Source organism: Cherax quadricarinatus, chromosome 86, assembly GCF_038502225.1.
Source record: "Cherax quadricarinatus isolate ZL_2023a chromosome 86, ASM3850222v1, whole genome shotgun sequence".
NCBI lineage: Eukaryota > Metazoa > Arthropoda > Malacostraca > Decapoda > Parastacidae > Cherax > Cherax quadricarinatus.
The window spans coordinates 8132918-8138917 of NC_091377.1; the positions used below are offsets into that span (position 1 = coordinate 8132918).

Consider the following 6000-nt stretch of genomic DNA (forward strand, 5'->3'; position numbering starts at 1 on the left):
TGGGGATTTTCTTTCTTTTTGGGTCACCCTGCCTCGGTGGGAGACGACCAGCTTGTTAAATATATATATATATATATATATATATATATATAGATATATATATATATATATATATATATATATATATATATATATATATATATATATATATATACATATGTGTGTGTATATGTATGTATGCATTGCATATTTTCACATCAGTTGCATTCACTGGGTGGCAGGGATATATTACACTGTGTGGCAGAGATATAGAACACTGGGTGGCAGGGATATAGAACACTGGGTGGCAGGGATATAGAACACTGGGTGGCAGGGATATATTACACTGTGTGGCAGAGATATAGAACACTCGGTAGCAGGGATATAGAACACTGGGTGGCAGGGATATAGAACACTGGGTGGCAGGGATATATTACACTGTGTGGCAGAGATATAGAACACTGGGTAGCAGGGATATAGAACACTGGGTGGCAGGGATATAGAACACTGGGTGGCAGGGATATATTACACTGTGTGGCAGAGATATAGAACACTGGGTGGCAGGGATATAGAACACTGGGTGGCAGGGATATAGAACACTGGGTGGCAGGGATATATTACACTGTGTGGCAGAGATATAGAACACTGGGTGGCAGGGATATAGAACACTGGGTGGCAGGGATATAGAACACTGGGTGGCAGGGATATAGAACACTGAGTGGCAGGGATACATTACACTGTGTGGCAGAGATATAGAACACTGGGTGGCAGGGATATAGAACACTGGGTGGCAGGGATATAGAACACTGGGTGGCAGGGATATAGAACACTGAGTGGCAGGGATATATTACACTGTGTGGCAGAGATATAGAACACTGGGTGGCAGGGATATAGAACACTGTGTGGCAGGGATATAGAACACTGGGTGGCAGGGATATAGAACACTGAGTGGCAGGGATATATTACACTGTGTGGCAGAGATATAGAACACTGGGTGGCAGGGATATAGAACACTGGGTGGCAGGGATATAGAACACTGAGTGGCAGGGATATAGATCACTGGGTGGCAGGGATATAGAACACTGGGTGGCAGGGATATATTACACTGTGTGGCAGAGATATAGAACACTGGGTGGCAGGGATATAGAACACTGGGTGACAGAGATATAGAGCACTGGGTGACAGGGATATAGAGCACTGGGTGGCAGAGATATAGAGCACTGGGTGGCAGGGATATAGAGCACTGGGTGGCAGGGATATAGAGCACTGGGTGGCAGGGATATAGAGCACTGGGTGGCAGGGATATAGAGCACTGGGTGGCAGGGATATAGAGCACTGGGTGGCAGGGATATAGAGCACTGGGTGGCAGGGATATAGAGCACTGGGTGGAAGGGATATAGAGCACTGGGTGGCAGGGATATAGAGCACTGGGTGGCAGAGATATAGAGCACTGGGTGACAGGGATATAGAGCACTGGGTGGCAGAGATATAGAGCACTGGGTGGCAGGGATATAGAGCACTGGGTGGCAGGGATATAGAGCACTGGGTGGCAGGGATATAGAACACTGGGTGGCAGGGATATAGAACACTGAGTGGCAGGGATATATTACACTGTGTGGCAGAGATATAGAACACTGGGTGGCAGGGATATAGAACACTGGGTGGCAGGGATATAGAACACTGGGTGGCAGGGATATAGAACACTGAGTGGCAGGGATATATTACACTGTGTGGCAGAGATATAGAACACTGGGTGGCAGGGATATAGAACACTGGGTGGCAGGGATATAGAACACTGGGTGGCAGGGATATAGAACACTGAGTGGCAGGGATATATTACACTGTGTGGCAGAGATATAGAACACTGGGTGGCAGGGATATAGAACACTGGGTGGCAGGGATATAGAACACTGAGTGGCAGGGATATAGATCACTGGGTGGCAGGGATATAGAACACTGGGTGGCAGGGATATATTACACTGTGTGGCAGAGATATAGAACACTGGGTGGCAGGGATATAGAACACTGGGTGACAGGGATATAGAGCACTGGGTGACAGGGATATAGAGCACTGGGTGGCAGGGATATAGAGCACTGGGTGACAGGGATATAGAGCACTGGGTGGCAGAGATATAGAGCACTGGGTGGCAGGGATATAGAGCACTGGGTGGCAGGGATATAGAGCACTGGGTGGCAGGGATATAGAGCACTGGGTGGCAGGGATATAGAGCACTGGGTGGCAGGGATATAGAGCACTGGGTGGCAGGGATATAGAGGACTGGGTGGCAGGGATATAGAGCACTGGGTGGCAGGAATATGGAACACTGGGTGGCAGGGATATAGAACACTGGGTGGCAGGGATATATTACACTGTGTGGCAGAGATATAGAACACTGGGTGGCAGGGATATAGAACACTCGGTGGCAGGGATATAGAACACTGGGTGGCAGGGATATAGAACACTGAGTGGCAGGGATATATTACACTGTGTGGCAGAGATATAGAACACTGGGTGGCAGGGATATAGAACACTGGGTGGCAGGGATATAGAACACTGAGTGGCAGGGATATAGATCACTGGGTGGCAGGGATATAGAACACTGGGTGGCAGGGATATATTACACTGTGTGGCAGAGATATAGAACACTGGGTGGCAGGGATATAGAACACTGGGTGGCAGGGATATAGAACACTGGGTGGCAGGGATATAGAACACTGGGTGGCAGGGATATAGAACACTGGGTGGCAGGGATATATTACACTGTGTGGCAGAGATATAGAACACTGGGTGGCAGGGATATAGAACACTGGGTGGCAGGGATATAGAACACTGGGTGGCAGGGATATAGAACACTGAGTGGCAGGGATATATTACACTGTGTGGCAGAGATATAGAACACTGGGTGGCAGGGATATAGAACACTGGGTGGCAGGGATATAGAACACTGGGTGGCAGGGATATAGAACACTGAGTGGCAGGGATATATTACACTGTGTGGCAGAGATATAGAACACTGGGTGGCAGGGATATAGAACACTGGGTGGCAGGGATATAGAACACTGGGTGGCAGGGATATAGAACACTGAGTGGCAGGGATATATTACACTGTGTGGCAGAGATATAGAACACTGGGTGGCAGGGATATAGAACACTGGGTGGCAGGGATATAGAACACTGAGTGGCAGGGATATAGATCACTGGGTGGCAGGGATATAGAACACTGGGTGGCAGGGATATATTACACTGTGTGGCAGAGATATAGAACACTGGGTGGCAGGGATATAGAACACTGGGTGACAGGGATATAGAGCACTGGGTGACAGGGATATAGAGCACTGGGTGGCAGAGATATAGAGCACTGGGTGGCAGGGATATAGAGCACTGGGTGGCAGGGATATAGAGCACTGGGTGGCAGGGATATAGAGCACTGGGTGGCAGGGATATAGAGCACTGGGTGACAGGGATATAGAGCACTGGGTGGCAGGGATATAGAGCACTGGGTGGCAGGGATATAGAGCACTGGGTGGCAGGGATATAGAGCACTGGGTGACAGGGATATAGAGCATGGCAGGGATATAGAGCACTGGGTGGCAGGGATATAGAGCACTGGGTGGCAGGGATATAGAGCACTGGGTGGCAGGGATATAGAGCACTGGGTGGCAGGGATATAGAGCACTGGGTGGCAGGGATATAGAGCACTGGGTGACAGGGATATAGAGCACTGGGTGGCAGGGATATAGAGCACTGGGTGACAGGGATATAGAGCACTGGGTGGCAGAGATATAGAGCACTGGGTGACTGGGATATAGAGCACTGGGATATGGCAGAGATATAGAGCACTGGGTGGCAGGGATATAGAGCACTGGGTGGCAGGGATATAGAGCACTGGGTGGCAGGGATATATAGAGCACTGGAACACTTGGCAGGGATATAGAGCACTGGGTGGCAGGGATATATTACAGGGATATATAGAGCACTGGGTGGCAGGGATATAGAGCACTGGGTGGCAGGGATATAGAGCACTGGGTGGAAGGGATATAGAGCACTGGGTGGCAGGGATATAGAGCACTGGGTGGCAGGGATATAGAGCACTGGGTGACAGGGATATAGAGCACTGGGTGACAGGGATATAGAGCACTGGGTGGCAGGGATATAGAGCACTGGGTGACAGGGATATAGAGCACTGGGTGGCAGAGATATAGAGCACTGGGTGGCAGGGATATAGAGCACTGGGTGGCAGGGATATAGAGCACTGGGTGGCAGGGATATAGAGCACTGGGTGGCAGGGATATAGAGCACTGGGTGGCAGGGATATAGAGCACTGGGTGGCAGGGATATAGAGCACTGGGTGGCAGGGATATAGAGCACTGGGTGGCAGGAATATGGAACACTGGGTGGCAGGGATATAGAACACTGGGTGGCAGGGATATAGATCACTGTGTGGCAGAGATATAGAACACTGGGTGGCAGGGATATAGAACACTGGGTGGCAGGGATATAGAACACTGGGTGGCAGGGATATAGAGCACTGGGTGGCAGGGATATATTACACCGTGTGCCAGAGATATAGAACACTGGGTGGCAGGGATATAGAACACTGGGTGGCAGGGATATAGAACACTGAGTGGCAGGGATATAGATCACTGGGTGGCAGGGATATAGAACACTGGGTGGCAGGGATATATTACACTGTGTGGCAGAGATATAGAACACTGGGTGGCAGGGATATAGAACACTGGGTGGCAGGGATATAGAACACTGGGTGGCAGGGATATAGAACACTGGGTGGCAGGGATATAGAACACTGAGTGGCAGGGATATAGAACACTGGGTGGCAGAGACATGGAACACTGGGTGGTGGGGATATAGAACGCTGGATGGCAGAGATATAGAACACTGGGTGGCAGGGCTATAGAACACTGGATGGCAGAGATATAGAACACTGGATGGCAGAGATATAGAACACTGGGTGCCAGAGGTATAGAACACTGGATGGCAGAGATATAGAACACTGGGTGCCAGAGGTATAGGACACTGGATGGCAGAGATATAGAACACTGGGTGGCAGGGCTATGGAACACTGGATGCAATAGATATAGAGCACTGTGTGGCAAGAATATAGAACACCGGATGGCAGGGATATAGAACACTTGGTGGCAGGGATATAGAACACTGGGTGGCAGAGATATAGAACACTTGGTGGCAGGGATATAGAACACTGGGTGCAATAGATATAGAGCACTGTGTGGCAAGAATATAGAACACCGGATGGCAGGGATATAGAACACTGGGTGGCAGGGATATAGAACACTGGGTGGCAGTGATATAGAGCACTGGATGGCAGAGATATAGAACACTTGGTAGCAGGGATATAGAACACTGGGTGGCAGGGATATAAAACACTAGGTGGGCAGGGCTATAGAACACTGGATGGCACAGAGGTGCTAGTCACAACATAGTTTCACAGAGGAGCACTGCAGCAAGCCTACTGGCCCATGCTAGGTATGTCCAACGCACACCCACTCATATATTTGTCTAACACACACACACACACACACACACACACAAATAGGTGAGTACACACACACACACTGGGTGGGAGGCGCGTCCCACACACACACGGTGTACCGCGCATCACTGTACCAGAGAAACTGACGGGGAAGCTACAGTTGGTCCTGTGGAACACCCACTGCTGGGTCAGGGGGAGGGGAAAGGGTGGGGAATGGGGGAGAGGAAGGGGGGACGACCATGCTTCTTTCATTATCGTCTTGTATCATCTTAATTTTTGAATATGTTTCGTTACCTTCTATAACTCCTTCTCTTCCTTCTTCTATTCTTCTATTCTTCCTCCTCCTCCTTCTATGGTTACTATTAGCTGTGATGTTTCTATCCTGTCTATACTGTAATGTGTTCACCATGTTCTCCATGTGTTCACCGTGTTCTCCATGTGTTCACCATGTTCTCCATGTGTTCACCATGTTCTCCATGTGTTCACCGTGTTCTCCATGTGTTCACCGTGT

At 49.6% G+C, this 6000-nt stretch overlaps 1 protein-coding gene across 5 annotated transcripts in view; it reads right to left on the minus strand.

Moving 5' to 3' along the window:
• Positions 1-5626, minus strand: part of LOC128703002 (uncharacterized) — an 805350-nt gene extending 799724 nt beyond the window's left edge. For all 5 annotated transcript variants that reach the window (XM_053797525.2, XM_053797523.2, XM_053797522.2 and 2 more), the window contains exon 1: positions 5571-5626. The gene's annotated coding sequence lies outside the window, so the exon portion shown is untranslated. The remainder of the gene's footprint in view (positions 1-5570) is intronic.
• Between the last annotated feature and the right edge of the window lie 374 nt (positions 5627-6000).